Genomic DNA, 16,984 nt, shown 5'->3' with positions numbered 1-16,984 from the left:
TTAAAAAAAATCTTTATGTCCATAACAATACTAATTATACGTGTTAACCCACCTCCTAACATGATTAGTGGGTCATAAGGTGATACATAAATTGGGTTACAATCCAGCTTAACTATTACAATTATGTTAGTGAGCTACAGTTTAAACTACTACAGTGTGTTAGCTTTCTACAACAATGGGCAGTTTAATTTAACCTACTTGTTAATTAACTAACCTAGAATGACTACTACCTGCAGCGTTACAGGTGTGCCAGTAAAGTACAAACCGACTTAGAGTAGCCAGGCTCCACGAGCTAACCCCGAGGAGCATACCCCTGGCACTGGGCTGGCCAAAGTTTGTATTCGCTGCAGTTTCCTAAATTAACGTCCTAAATCTAAGTCCTACAAAAACTAACTTAGCCTACGTCATATCCGGTGCTTTTGTCATGATCGGTGGTATTGACCCGACCGCCCCCCCCCCACCCCCCAGTCCCGTACGTGGCGGTTTCCAACTATGATGGAAGTCGGCCATTCCACGCACAGGCGGTATGGGAATGGGATCTGGTCTCAGTCGGTTGGTCCCTCAGGTATTCTGCTAACACTTTCCGTGATACCTCATCTGCCAGTGCATTCAAAGTGTGAAAAGTGTCTTCTTGTCTGAGTAATTGGTATGTGTCGCTCTTCGGAAGTCTGTCTCGGAGTGTTGTCGTGACATAAAGTGAATAAGTCCTCGTGTAGGTTCAAAATATTTCATACCCCCTCGCTCTTTTACGTCTGGTAAGAACTGGAAGGTTCTTCTCCCGGTTTCTTCTTCCTTCCAAGCCCTCTGCCAAAGTTCCTCCCCTTTGTTTCGTATTTCCCTCTTATCCTCCAGCCTCACTCCCATAATCTCTATTATTTTCTCCCTGTTCCCCTTTTTGGCCCAGTACCACGCCGCTTGCTCACGTATATTGATATCTAGTGGAAGGCTATTATGACTAACAGAGCTCCCCCCGGAGATGTTCTATAGGCCCCCACAGATCTCAAAATCATGCTTCTTTGGACCTTTCTCACTGTCATGGTGGGCACGACCCTCGTGAGCCTGTGCGCCCAGGCTCCCGAGCCGTAACCCACTACTGAAGTTAGAATACTATTGTGATAATGTTTTATGACATGAGGAGGGAGATGAAATCTTACATGTCCAATGGAGATGAGATTGTTTAGTAGTTGGAGAGCTCTCTGGGTTACGGTGTCTATGTGTTTCCCGAAGTTCCATCTCTCGTCAATTATGACTCCCAAGTATCGCGTCTCCCGTCGCCGAAGAACTGGTGAGCCATCGATTCTTACAGTAGGATTCCTGATTAGCTGACCTTTTAGAAGCAAGTATTTAGACTTACTCGGAGATATTGTCATTTTTGTATTTTGGCACCATTGGTGCAGTTTCTCTATGGCCCTTTCGATCTTTGGTTCGATGTCTTCTCGGCTGCGACCGCCAACCAGCATTAGGAGGTCATCTGCGTAGGCTATCACCTCTAGCACTTCTTCACTTTGCTGTAGTCTGTCTAGTAACGGTTCCATATGGATATCCCACAAAAGGGGTCCCAAAACGGAGCCTTGGGGACACCCTTTGGTGATTACTTTCCCAATTCTCCCGCTAGGGGATGATAGCCATACCTCCCGCTCATTACAATAGCTCCTCAGACACCCATATACCGGCCCTGGACACTCTTTCTCCCGCAGACAGGAGAAGAGCGAAGGCCACAACAGGTTGTCGAAGGCGCCACTGATATCCACCATGATGCCAACTACGTACTTATGCGGGGTTGAGCCACAGACCTGAGCCGCCAGACCGATAGCATCAGATGCCGACCGCCCCGGCCTGAAGCCGAACTGCCTGCCGCTCATCCCGCACAGCACCCGGTGAGCCGTCAATCTGTCAGCCAACAGTTTTTCCAATAGCTTCCCGAACAGGTCCAACAGGCAAATCGGCCTGTATGATTTAACTTCGGCCAGGTCTTTTTCAGGTCCCTTTTTTATTATTACCACATTTGCGGTTTTCCACTTCTTGGGAAACTTTCTTTGTCTTAGGCACTCGTTAAAGAGGTGAGTTAGCGGCGCGATTAACTGGGGTGCCAGGAATTGCGCCACCTCAGCCACAATGCTGTCTGGTCCTGGAGATTTCCCTCTTTTTAGGGATCTTATTTGTGCAGCCACCTCCTCTTCCGAGAATGGGTAGACTGCCGTGTCGTTGTTGTATTCATCTAGGTCCGTATCCCGCAGTTGCTGCTGACTTTCGGTTTCTCCATCCGCATTGTCGTCAGGCAGCAAGGACCGGAGGAGGACCTCTGCAGTCTCCTGCCAAGATTCCGTCATCCTGTCCCCCTGCCTGACTGTTGATAACTCCAGGGGAGAGCGGATTTTTTCCCTCACTAATTTATAGGGGAGACCCCACGGATCCAAGGTCAGCTGGTTCAACACGTAGATCTCCCTGGCCTCCCCATATTGCAACTTCCATCCTTGCCTTTCCAGCCAGACGACACTGCGCTGGTAGTTCCTCCTTAGCCTCCTTAGTTCCTCTAATTCGGCCGACCATGGTGACGCTGAGGCCGCCATAGCCTTCCTCCTGGTTGGTACAGCGGCCCGCACCGCTCTGTGTACTGCGCCCACCAGTTCCTCAGCTCTTTCGTCCACGTGTATGTCTTGATGTACGTCACCTTCCGGTAAGGCAGGAATGTCGCACTCCCTTGCTAGGCGTTCCCAATCTGCTTTGTTGTAGTTGAATTGTACTTCCCACCCCACGGTCCAACGGCACTCCCTTTCACCTAGAGTGAAAGTTATTAAATTATGGTCGTTAGTGGTGGCATTGCTCACGACCTTGCAGCGCTGTATGAGATTTGCTGCGTTTGGAGATGTTAGGATTACGTCGATGTTCGTGCCCTGTCCTCCTCCTGCGGCGTAGGTAGGAGGGTTGCCCGGTTTGTTGACCACCACGAGTTGCGAAGCCATGATAAATTCTTCTACTTTGTCTCCGTTTGTATCTCTGGTGCCGCTGTACCACAGGGGGGACGCCGTGGTAACTCTTGCCAGATGTTGCTCAATATCATCTCCGTATTGAAAGTGAGAGTTTATGAGAATGATTACTCCCACTGGAGACTGAAGCTCCACGACGTTGCAGTGACTAGTTGTGAATTGTGAAAGCGTAGTGACCCTCAGAAGTTTATTTCTAACCGCTATTGCCGCTCTTGGGTCCTCCCCTCTGCTGACAATTTGCCATGTTGCGGCAGCAAAAGCTATTTTTCCAGCTTGGTAGTACGGCTCCTGTAGGCAGAGCACATCCAGTCTCCTCTCCTCCACCTCTTTACGGAGCTCCTGCATTACAAGTCGGCTATTGTGAGTGTTTAATTGCCCAATTGGTATTTCAGTCATCAAGGAAAGTATGTGTGCATGTGATCGTCTGGCCAGGTCTTACTCCAGTCGAAAGCAATTCGTCCATTTGCCAGTACAGCCTGTTCGTAGATGTCCTTGAGGTCAAACTTCTCACCACGTCTCTCCAAAACTTTCTTAAGCAGGTCCTGCAGGGCTCCGAAATCAGTGGGGAGATTCACTGACTCCATTACCGAAAAGGTGACCTTCCTACCCTCTTCATGTCCTACACGGACCACATGTCGTAAGGCAGTGGCCAGGGTAATCGGCTCTTCCAGCCTAGCCAGTTGCATCGTGTACTCGATATTGGGGTACACCCTTACCGGGTCCACAGATGGCAATCTGACTAATGGAGTGCTCTGTGTTGTGGAATTTAGAATTGTGCTCGTGACTGCGTTGACTTGAATTGGTTGGGTTTCTTTAAGTTGATTTTCTTTTGGGATTGTTACAGCCACAGGATGCCCTTGCCGCTTCAGATGGACTATCGGCTTCGTTCCCCGGAGTTGAGGGGCGGGATCTACGCCCATTGAGGGGAGATCTGTCTGCATACTGTTGTCTATCATGTAGGGCTCTGTTTGGATGGCCTTGTCTAATGATTCTGTCTTAGTGGCGCCCGAGAGCGCCATCAAGAAATTCTTAAATCTGGTTGCCCTCATTGCCTCCCGCCTCCTCCTGCTCGGGGATTTGCGCTTTGGCATCCTGTTTCGTGGGCTGTAATCAGCCATAATCGATTCTAGAAATCAATCATTGCTCCAGCATCCAATATGTTAAGCAATTACGTCCCGTGGTTCCACATGACTTTTTGCCGCGGCTTTTGCAAGGAATGCAGACCGCTGCTGCCTTGCAGTCTTTGCGGTTGTGACCGTTTGTGCCACACTTCGTACAAGCCGACTCCCTGGTACAAAGCCTTAGAATGTGGTCCAGGTCACCACAGTTGTGGCAGCGAGGTACCACGATATAGTCCCTGACGTTGACCGAATGGAAGTCAACGTACAATCTGCCCATTGCCGAGATCTTTCTCCACATTGGTGCCGTGACCTCGGCCCCGTCTTGAACCTTAGTTTGAAACTGTTTTTAATTTCTTCCTCATTTGCGTTGTCAAAATTTTGCTCTCTTATTGTGTCAATAAGCTCCTCATCGGTCATTATGGTAGGTACATCGTAGAGGATAACTAAGGGATTCCTTTTCTTTGGAGGTTCTACTACTGAATTTAATGTTTGGTTGTTCAATAACTTGCCTTTGTCCTCCTCCGACGCAACCTCCACAATTACCGAATTTTTACTGGGTTTGATCCTCTTTATTCTGATCTTATCTTTTGCTGAATTGATGGTTTTCGTCAACAGCTCTTGAATTTTCTTCACACTGGTGTCTTGCCCAGGCAGAGTCCTGAGAAAGACCGCAGTGTCTGTTGTCTTAGCTACTTTGTCTATCGTCTCTTTAGTAGTGTTTGGCTTGGTTGGCGCTTGCGCGGCCACCGCCGCCCAGGTCTTGACCGGTTGGTTCCGTAATCTGCTATTTTCCTTCTCAGACTCTTCCACCGGCCTTCAAGTTTTGCATGAGCAATGGCCCATGCTGTGAGTTCATTTTTAATTACAGACAGACCCGCTTGGCTTATCTTGCCATTTTTCACATTTTGCTCTAAGAGCAGTGAAATTCTGTCATGCCTCTGTGTCACTGTCTCGCCCTCTTCCTGTCCCAGCTCGTCCTGGGGAGAGGGATCAGGCGCAGAAGAAGCGTGTTTCGACGCACACGAATCACTCTTTTCAACTGTAGCAACCATGAATAAACGAGTGATAAAAGACCACAGGTAGCTTGTCGTCTACCACCAAACGATGTTGATGAGAACTTTTGTTGGGGGATAACCTATCATTTTATGCTTTAAAGGTAATTTAGTTAGTTGCGATATTTCGCGCCTATATTCGTTTTTCCTTCCTTTTTTATGTGGCAAGCCCTTTTCTCAGCAGCCTGAAGAGGTGTTGTGAAGCACAAGTAAATGTAGCACAGATTTTCACAAATATGGTCGTAAAAGCACTTTGCACTTCACACAAACCACACTGCAATCGGGAATGTTGCGTGCCCCAGCCGTCAGTGTTCATTTGTTCACCAGTGAGTTTGGCAACAAATTTGAATTTTGTGTGCATTTTATCTTTATGTGTGTGTGTGTGTGTGTGTGTGTGTGTGTGTGTGTGTGTGTTTGTTTGTGTGTGTGTGTGTGATTAAATAAAACAGAAACCCACTGATGATGGCACAGAGTTGTTGAAACATGTTTGGGAACTTGCCTTGTGACACTCGACAGGCAGCATAGAACAATTTAAATGTGTAAAATAATTAATTCGAGGCTTTGTTGTGCTCCAGATCATCTGTGCAACACAAATACAAATATGCACCCATATAAGTGACACTTAACGAAATTTTTTAGATCAGAAACATTAAGTACGAAAAAAGTACAGCATAAAATCAACGATATGTACTGACGAGGATGCAGTTTCACATACCGCATCGTCGGCAGTACATGCGCACAGTTCAGAATGTCTTTAAATGATGCCATTTCACGTAAATATCTTTGACGGTGGCGCCTTAAAGGTTAGGTCATGGAGGTAAAAAAAGAAAGGAGATGGCTGTACAGACTTACGTTGTACATTGTTTTGAGGCCAAAATGGGTGGGCCATGCCACCAACTCAAAGAGCCCAAAACATTAGCAGACTAATGTTTACGATTGCTTCTTGTTCATTATTTCTGCCGTGCGCACGCAACAAATGTTTTAAAAACTAAAAATTATAGTGCTTGCATGAGTAATATAAGCGACAGGAAGCCAATTTGAAGTTTTTATGTTCTTGAGTGCCTATTTGCTCTAGTGATACGACACATTTGCCCTCGTTAACCTGTTTTTTGCTACTACATTTCGGATAACGAGAAAGAGAAGGAATTGATGTGAAAAGTACGCTTTCGTAATCTATTTCATTCCACTTTTACTGTATTTGTATCGATAGCAAATGAAACTGGAACTCCTAAACCAATGCTTGTTTGCTTACTGGTATAGATAATGCTTTTTGTTCATTACAATTTCAGCTATGAACACATATGCACAACATTTTTAGGGTTCATGTTTTCAAAAGCCTTACATACGTGTTCTTTGGTAACTCATAAAAGTCTGCAATGAGGAAAGAAGCAAGACATGCTATGGTATCTTGCGTGTGTCCACAAAGTGAATGGCTGTAGACACGTCAAAGAAACAGAACTGCTTAGAAGCATGCCTCTGTGCAGAATAAGGTTCTTGCTTTATTAGATTGTCAGTGCGTTAGTCCCTCCATAGTCTACCCATCTTCTCACTTTCAAAGCTTACCTATGACGCGTTATTCCATGTGTGGCAATAACGGCAATTTGCAGGCTAAAAAAGTGACATATTTTTTAAACATCTTCCAGCATTGTGGAATTCTACATCCATATTTTGCTTTAACATGTATGCAAGTAACATTTTAGTAATGATAGCCTAACATGTGTAAGGTGTAGGCCTACTTTTCCAACATTAGCCTATTTGATTCTTTTCCCAGAATATTTCTCCCAGTAACTGTGCCAGCTTTTCAGGAATAACCAAACATAACACACCTGGAATGTACATTTACTTTGATCATATGCTTAATTTTACTTTTGACATTCATTTTGAGCCTACACCACGTTTTTTTATTTTTATTTTTTATTTTTATTTTTTATACATCAGTAGATAGTTACTTAGTTAGTTTCATGTTCCATGTATAATTTGCACAATAAATCGTGATAATTCTTTTGTAAATATGCCTCCATGCTGACCATGCATTAGTTTTTATGATTTTTAATTAGAGACAGTAATTCCTACCAATAACCGTTTACCCATTACAGAAACAGAAATGGGAGGAGTTGTCAAAGAGAAACGTTTTCACTTTAGTTTCAAACTTTACTTTGCTATGTGTCAGGCATTTTATATCAATGGATAAGTGAGCAAAATTTCTGGTTGTAGCATTGTGAACTCCTGTTGGTGCTATGGACAACCTTAATGTGGCGTAATGACAATCCTGTTTTCTTCTGCAATTGTAATTATGAACGTAATTTTTACTTTTGAAGTGCAGTGGATTATTTACATCAAACTACATGAGGGAATAACAACACTGTGAAATGTACAGATATCTTCTCACAGGATGAGAACAAGGCAGGCACGAGGAAAGGAGTGTCAATATAAATTTTCAACCAAAGCGTTCTTCAAAAGGAAGCAATGCACATACATTCATACAATCATACAGTCAAAACTCTTGCCGGTGAAGGGAATGTAGCAAGAGATGCTGCCCAACAATCAGTGCAGTTATTTAGACAGTGGTGTGCGGGGACGTCACCGTTGATACAGTGTGGGTCGGAAGTCGGAGTGTTTGCGATGTGGAAGGCCATGAAAAACACAGGAAAGAAGAGAAAGAATGGGTAATGAGTAAATTAAAGCAAATATTAAGTCAAATGACAAATAAAACTACTACAATAAAAGTAAACAGTGCAACAATAACTCGGGAATAAAAAAGAAAATATTGCTTGCACAACTCCGCTTACTAAGGAAACGTGATTTCTTTAAACTTTATATTGCGTCTGGATCGATTAATACTCGCGTAAACAGTGCAGGCTGGCGTTTTTGATGAAACAACTACGTCGCCACACAAAAAAAGTACCCAACACTGTCGAAACTGGGCAGGGGCACGCCAGAGTGACGTCATGGGAAGTATCACCGCGGTGAATAATGGAGGTATGAATGCGGCGGACCTAAAGTTTTGGGCTACTTAAAAAGCGGACGCCAGCGTCGAGTTTGTGACGTTATGACACCTCCCTGATATTTTTATCTCTATGGGTCAGGTAATTATTTTCTGAACATCTTTGACCAGACGCAATAGGTCACCTCATTTTGATACTACGATGTGATTAGCTGGACAGGAGGAGGGTGACGGGAAAGCACGATTGTGTGAAATCTAATGGGACTTAACTGCCAAGGTCATCAGTCCCTAGGCTTACACACTACTTAACCAAATTAGCCTAAGGACAAACACACACACCCATGCCCGAGGGAGGACTCGAACCTCAGCCGGGTTCAGCCTCACAGTCTATGACTGCAGCGCCTTAGACTGCTCGGTTAAGGGGAAGCAGGATTGATTGGGGCGTTGAAAAGAGAGCTAGGGGAAGCGAAAAGTTGGCGGTGATTGTCACATGATAGTGATGATGATGATGTCATCATTGATAAACGTGGCGTGGCTTCGTTACAAATGTCTGTGAGGTGGGCCACAATGCCCAATGTAAACAAAACTGTGCCAGATAGTACCTATGCAAGCTAATTAAGTGTTTCGTCACAGTTTGTCTTTAAATTATCTATCTTTGCCTCTTTTGCAAGACGTCTGTCCTCTCCTTTAATTTTAATTCGTTTTCCACTGAAGTAACATACAAGTAAATCAACAGCAGGCCCACAAGGGGACAGCTGGAGCCGCTGGTCACAGAGTCACCATAACAGACAACCTCTCAAAGGCACAGACACCAACACATAATTCCTTGTGTTTCATGCAGTATGCCTTGTGAGTTGTGTTACTCCAGTCTAATTTTTTAATCCTTATGTTCCAGGTTGCTATGGTGGTGGTGGATCTACCAAGACAGGTAAGAATTAGTGTAGCATGCTTACTTTTACTTATACTATCACCAGTGCAGTCCTAAGTACTTCAGATTTTTACGGGTTACGTTTAGTTATGTTTTTGTAATCAGAAAAACTATGTTATGTTGATTTCATCTTAGATTCCTAGAATAACTAGTAATGAGAAATGTCCAAGAATGGTTCAAATGGCTCTCAGCACTATGGGATTTAACATCTATGGTCATCAGTCCCCTAGAACCTAGAACTACTTAAACCTAACTAACCTAAGGACATCACACAACACCCAGTCATCACGAGGCAGAGAAAATCCCTGACCCCGATGGGAATCAAACCCGGAACCCGGGCGCGGGACGGGAAGCGAGAACGCTACCGCACGACCGCGAGCTGCGGACAAAAGAGAAATGTAATGATGTGCCGAACGTGAGGGAGCGAAGAGTGGTTGTATGACGATGTTGGCTGTGAGTTCCCAGAATCTGATTCATGTGACTGGTAAATCTTCTCCTCCATCCCTCCATCTTCTCCGGCCCTGTATTAATCTCTTCTTGCCCCCTCTCGCTGATCTTCAGCCTTGTTTACCGTTATTTGAAAGGCAGATTCCCCATCAGTATTAAAATTAAAAGCCAGTAAGCCACAAATACAACTTTCCTACTTGCTAATAACGTTTCTCTGTTAAAAAATTTATACTTGTATATATTAAAACTATATTTTCTATGTCCGTCTGAATGATGAATATTATGTAATTATGATGAATATTATGTAAAAACTGGAAATAAATCGCTGAAGAGATTTTCGAGATTTTTGGGAAAAAAAATCCTTTTATGGATTACATACTCATTTATATGTCATATATATTTTAAAAACTTATATATTTAAAAAGCACGCACGTACTCGAATGGAAAGCTGTGTCAAAATTTCGAAGCAATCGGTGGAGAAGTTTTGAGAGATTTAAGATTTTGAACAAAAGATTTACATTTTTATTTGTATAGCTGACAGGTCACATAGTGGATACGTGCCGTACAGATCCGACCTGTGGCAGCGTCGCCTACTGTTGGTCTGAGTAAACTATACCTAAAATTATGTGATATTAAACACAGAGGTACTGTGATGTCAGAGGTGCGAACATCTCGCTCCGTGGCTTCGCAGCTGCAACGAATAGGACTGAGGTTAAGCGATCTGTAATGCTATACAAGCGGCCTCAGTGTCTGGAGTGATCCTCAAACCGTTCTCAGATATGTTAGGATTGTAGTCGATCCACCTCAAACTACAAGTTAAGTTTCAGTGTTATAGGCGGTGAAACACGTTCACGTAACTGTACGGAAGGATCACAGAGCTTCCGTTTGAGGGCATTGCTGCAGCTTGTATACAACGTAGAGCGTCTCCGATGCGGGTAAAGTCAAATGGGAGACACTCGAGCGCACGTCTTATAGCCCTGATCTCTCTCCATGCGATTAACACGCCTTCGGTCCCTTAAAAAAGGCCTTGGAGGGTCGATGGTTCCTGTCGGACGGGGATGTGCAGCTGGCAGTTACGGACTTCTTCACACAGGACGACAAGGCGCTTCACCAAAAGGCTATCTTCACGTCGTGCGTCGGTGGGTTGATTGCCACCAGGCTCACGGCGATTTTTCCTGATTGGCGTATCCGTTGTGAACTGTATGGCCTTGGAAGGGAAACTTTGTGATCGTCCCTTATATAACCGGATCGTTCGTCGGGAGGAAATGATGGTAGACGTTCCAGCGAACCCCCACATGCGGTTGCGGACAAACTCGTCCCCTCGTACTGGAGTGCGTGAATGTGTACCACGACGCGTCACTCGTGGCCCTTTTTTTCCATGCTTGTAGTGTTTTGGAGATGGGACGAATGTTCATCCGTCTGATCTCCAAAACTGCGACTACTGTCGATAGTTGAGGGAACAGTACATGCTGTAGAACAAGTCCCGTAGTAATGGTTGCCAGAGGGCAACTCTTCAAACCCTGTACGGCAATCCAGTTTTAGGTTTTCCTTAATTTCTGTAAGACATAGAGGCAAATTCCAGGATGTTTACCTTGAAAGAACACTCTCTGTTACCCCTCAAACAAAACTTCCGCTTCGTCTCTACCGACTTTGTGTGGCCACTGGAGGCTGAACCGTAATCTGAGGTTCTTTTTCTTCCCTTTTGAGGGCACAGTTTCGGTGGTCTGGCGCCCAGGTTATGACAGTATCTGTGACACGCAGTGACCACAAGTATGAATATGGAGCGATGTCTTGTGCGCTCTGTTGGGAGGAGCTAGTTCGTAACGGTATGACTGCGCACAGGTCGCTGTTCTCCGTCAAGGAATTAGCAATTTGCACGCATTTTTATCCGCCTATCCACTGCTACATAGTCGACGACAAGCACTGATACGAATATGATGTTTGCCTGCGACAAAGGACTCTGGAGGTTGTGGTTTACCTTGAATGCTCACGATACGCCCTTGACAACGAGGCACATTGAAAGCCTTAGCTCTTCAGAAAACCTCGGAGAAACATTGTCCTGTGCACCGACATCATGCAGTTCTCCCACCTTCCACTCTTCTGTAACACCTGCGGCTATTACAGTGACTGGTGACACACCATGACGTGAACAAACTCGTCCCTCAAAGCAATGCGTCTGCAAGAAGCGCTTTCTTTTTAGAGCAGAAGCTATCTGCAGTTACCGACGGCTGTGTACAAAAGCGTACGCTGCTCTTTCTAATCAATGTTAAACAATGGCTGTATCAGTGTACCGTGTGCAACTTTTCTTAGGATTATAGAGGAAAAATCGGTAGGAAACTAATCTCGGAATAAACCATAGTGAAAGAACTCTATGAAAATGTAAGCGATGAACAGCTTCTTTCATCGGCTGTGCCTTCAAATTGACACTGGTGTAACAGAATACGTGATCTGTCACACCTATGCCTTACCGCACGGTAGTATACAGGTGAGAAAATCATGTATTACAATTAGGTCACATCATACTGTTTGATTCAAAAGTTCTTTAATTTCGTATTTAATGTATATTACATGACTGTTCGTTTTCAAGGACAACGCAACATGCCAAGGGTAATATTTTGTTGGGGCGGTCAGAGATGCAGTGACGTGTGGTGTCGTCTGAAGAACGAGGTACCATGACACAGTTGATTGAGGTAACCACAAGTAAACACAGTCGCTGCCAGACGCTGCGACGAATGAGACACTTTGGCTTAGAATTTCCGTTCGCCGCTGCTGCTAAAGAGTTGCTTGCTTACTTACTTACTGACTCATAAGTCAGGGTGCACTGAAGCTGAGGACATTCTGCAGTCACCGCCATAGTACGACAACATCGTCTCACTACAGTGCCAGCAAAACGAGAGTTGTATCAGACAGAACTATGCAGCAAAGTTTATTGTGACACTATTATGATGTACCGTATCAAGTGATACGCTATTGTTCAGTGGCAGTAACAAATATACGTAAACAGTCCTGCGGACATAGCAGCGCTGGGTAGCCGCGCGGTTTGGGGTGCCTTGCCAAGGTTCGCGCGGCTCGCCCCGTCGGAGGTATGAGTCCTCCCTCGAGCATGGGTGTGTGTGTATGTTGACCTTAGCATAAGTTAGTTTAAGTTAATTCCAGCGGTTTGATCCAGCAGGAACTTACCACCGCCACCACCACCACCTCCTCCGGACATAGGTTGTTTCAAAGGTAAGTATTTCATCTTGTTCAAGTGATATAATATGCTGTGTGTGTTGCACTATTCTCCTCTAGAAGCAATCTAAGAACTCACCAAAGCGCCGGTGACCGTTTTTTCGTCCGTAGAAACATACTGACCACTGCCACAAATGAAGCGAAGGCCAGCGTTTACAAGAAGATTCTGCTAGCGAGTGTCGCTGATCTCCGCATAGTTTGTAATTTAAATGTATTGGTGTTATAAGTTAGCCTGTCTTCCAACGTCTATCCGTTAATGTCTGTCCGTTGATATGTGTATGTTGCTATACGACGCTAATAAAATTGTTATGAAGTGTAAGCTATTTCTCAGAATTCTTGCTGTGTTAATTATTTTTCAAGAGAAAGCATAAAGTCAAATAGCAATTTTAGAAGAAAGTGTAAAGGAACTTTTCCAATCCAGCGTCTTCCTGATGTTTCGAATGTTGTATTTCAACAGAGATTTTATTTCAAGATTTAGTGGTGGCTCGCGTCCTGGTAGAACTAAATCTAAGCACCGCTGAACTGTTTAATTGTAAAATTAATTATTTTTAAAACTTGAAAAATCGGAAATCGACCATAACGCACCAACTGGTGTCTCTTTTTCATTTTTAGACTATCCATAGTAGTACAAGATGTAGAAGTGCCCAGTATAGTCATATACTGACGCAATGTCCTTGTTTGTGCAGCAAGTCCGATGACCGAGCGGTCAAGAGAGAGGATTGGTCCGGGGCAGCACCTGCTGTGGCCGCGACAGCAGCGGAAGAGGGTTCGGCAGGCAGCTCAACCCAACCGTCTGGTAAGTGCGGCAACTTATTGTGTACACTCTAAGTGCCGGAGTAATTTCCAACGTCACTTGAAACCGACATTATGGAGCACATGACCGTCATGGCGGCAGATATCGAATAGTTATTGCTTTTGTTTACAGCGTTGATAACAGAAAATCTTGGGATAGTGAACTTTGTCAGTAAAGTAAACAGAAACACCTGCAGTGTTGATTTGCATTACTCTTATCTGGCGGGAATTAATTCCGAGACTGTGTACCGTAGAAAGATCTTTGGACTTCATTTAGTGGGAATCATGGTGTTAGGAATTGCGTGGACTGTCGTGGGAAAATGTATGTCAGACTAAGTGCAAATTATTGCTAGTGTGTTCCCGGGATAAGGCGAAACAGTATTTCTTGTGGCGGCATACACAATATGCGGCAATGCCGATGATGAAGATCTGGATCACGACACGGGTGAGTTAAATGACTGTCGGTTTTTTTGTTTCATCTTTTGTCGACGGTGTTGTCAACGCTGTAAAGAAAATGTATATCTGGCGCCATGACAGTTGCTCACTCGGACGCTGTTGTTGTCAATGCTGTAACCAAAAGCAATAACTAATCGATATCTGCCGTAATGACAGTCGCGCGCTCGATATGTGTTGCTTGTAAGTGATGATGGAAATTAGCAGCAGCAGTACTCGCTACACTCTTGTCTTGCACGCTCACGGATGGACGTCCGTGTCAGGCGAACACTGCATGTGTTACTTGGAATCAAACAAGAGTCTCTGCCACTGATTTACGCCGTAGAGCATTCTGGAAGCACTCCGTCCCGAAACAGAACTTAATTCTGCAACAACTGTTCGTTCTGCAAGTTTCCTTCTGCAGCCTATATACATCCTCAACTATAGGTCGGAAAACTCTTGTTGCCCTTCGGTGTCAATGTGGTTTAAGGAAGTTTCTCTGGAAACATTCCAGACAGATCTACAATTCTATGTCGAATAAGCCCATGATTGAGCAAACAGACGGTTTGAATGTAAGAATCGTTTTCAAGAATTTTTCTGGTTACTCTTTCGTTCTTATGGATTTATTTGTGAAATAGTTCAGTAATAGCATGACTTCATTTTTGCTTTTGACCCGCGGAAATAGTGCGTTAAATCGTAAACGCGCTCCTTGCATCAGGCCACTGGATCAGCCCGAACGTCGGCTGATTGGATGGGATAACAAAAGTGCAATGAGCTGGGATTTCAAGTGATTGCCAGATACGTTGATTCCTGTATTATGTCCCGTATGACTTTCTTCCAAAGCTTAAAAAACTTTTGACTCTGTTTTCCCTTCTTCCAAGAAATCACATAATAGAGTCCCCACACCTTTATTCACCAAGGAAACAGACTTTTTAAAAAATTTCGCCTGTTTTGGTTATAATTTCTTAGTTTTTTAGAGAATAATAGCTGATCTTCCACTCGTTTACAGTTGCGCAGAGACGCCAAGAGCCCTTCACACTTTGCTTAAACTTATTTGTACGCGAGTCTGAAATTCCCTCCTAGAGCGTTTTGCTCTGGAATCAACGAACTCCACGCCCGCGGCGCCCTCTTCATCGTCAGATGCACTAGTTCTTTCACGTTGATCTCAGTTCGCGTCTTACGGCGTGCGCTTTTAATCGTTCTACTCGTTCTCCGTTAGATTCTTTGTTGTACCCAGGGCGGATGCGGCAGCCAAAATGCCGCCTGTCGTTAAAAACACACTTGTAAACAGACGATGTTATACTAGACCGACAGGTAGGTTCTCTTATGTTGGCTATGCCATTAATGGCCGAGGAGAACTCTGCCGAAAGCTCGTGAATTGAAAACCACTGGACGCGGTTGGAAGCCCGTCAAAATTTTATCAGAATATATCGCCGCTATACTATGCGTTCGTATATTGTGCAGTTGATGTTCGTCCTAAGACACAACAGCCCTCAAAAAACTCTTTCTACATGTAAATTCAATTATTCAACAGGGTGTGAATTCCTGAGGGACCAAACTGCTGAGGCCATCGATCCCTAGACTTACAAGCTATTTATACTAACTTATGCTAAGAACAACACACTCATCCATACCCGAGGGACGACTTAAACCTCCGGTGGGAGCGGCCGCGCAATCCGTGATATGGCGCCTCAAACCGCGCGACCACTCCGCGCGGTCACATGTAAACAACCGGCAAATGATTCTGTTATTTCTTTTAAACTACTCATAAACTATTAAACATATAAAAAATATAATTGATGCCTGTTGTAATATGTTAGTAGTAAAACTATAAATAAGTGTCAAAAGATTTGCGTAACGTGTTTAGCAGATATATTTTTTGTAAGCAGGGAAATATTGTCACGATTACAAAAAAGTTATTATCAATTCGATGCTAAACCGAAAGAGATACGGGAGAACAGCAAGTGAAGTCAGTAGGCTCTGAGATCGGCAGAACGCTGACAATAAAAGATTGGCCGCGAAACATCGCGAAATTGAGGATTTATTGTACCGATGTCACATGAATGACCGCAACCTTGACTCTCATGAACGACAAAAGAACTGTGTTTCAGCCAGAGGCATTAGTTGAGATGATTAGAAATAAGGTCAGGTGCTTCAAAAGTGATGCAAGATCAAGTGTTGACAGACATACACACTCCGTTTCATACTTGTTTCTTAAGAGAGATTACTACAGGCGAAAGTTTAACTGAGGGTCCAGAATATTATAGCGTACTTTGGGGCGTACGTTTAAATTCGTACCTCCAGCAAATAACGCTCTTGCATCCTTGTGCTGGGTACCCTCGAATTTATCGTAATTCAGATTGTATGTGGGGAAAAGTCTACGTTTTAAAATGAAACAAGCGGTACCCAAAACTTGAGACAGCTGGAAAAAAAATTAACGGGAGTTGGAAAGTTTAGAAAGTTTGATCAAAATGTTTCGAATTAATTTACCGGAGATAGCAGTTCATCTTTGTAATTATCTGTTTCGTTGCTATGACTCGTTGAATGGAGACTGCATAAGGTCGTTCAAATAAACAACATTTTTAAGGAAATGAGCAACATACAAATTCTTTTATCATAAAGAAATAATTGGAAATGCGTCTCTTTCAGTTTTATCCTCGTTAGCCTAGAAAAATAAATGTTTTCCACAAACCAAGAGACAATGGATTTACGGAGAATGCAGGAGTTCGGAGAGAACGGTTGAGCTGTACGCGCAAAGGATTCTCAAAATACTATGTCCAACGTCTATTGTGCAAAAAATTGTTAATGGATGGGAACTGGAACACTACACGGAAGGTAAGGATCAAGATTGCATCGAGCAGGGAGAACAAATTACATCTTCTGGCAGCTCTCGCTCATAATCCACACGGTGGCTGCAAAGAAATTGAAAGTGCTTCTGTACTAGAACTTCCGCATTTTTTGCACTACCAGCTTCTACTCGAATCATGTGTCAGCTCACCAGCAGATCAACCAACGGGACTGCAGAAGACGTATGCTTGGTTAGAATTTCTCCC

Source organism: Schistocerca serialis, chromosome 9 (genome assembly GCF_023864345.2).
Source record: "Schistocerca serialis cubense isolate TAMUIC-IGC-003099 chromosome 9, iqSchSeri2.2, whole genome shotgun sequence".
NCBI classification, from domain to species: Eukaryota; Metazoa; Arthropoda; class Insecta; order Orthoptera; family Acrididae; genus Schistocerca; species Schistocerca serialis.
This window is presented reverse-complemented; position numbering follows the sequence as displayed.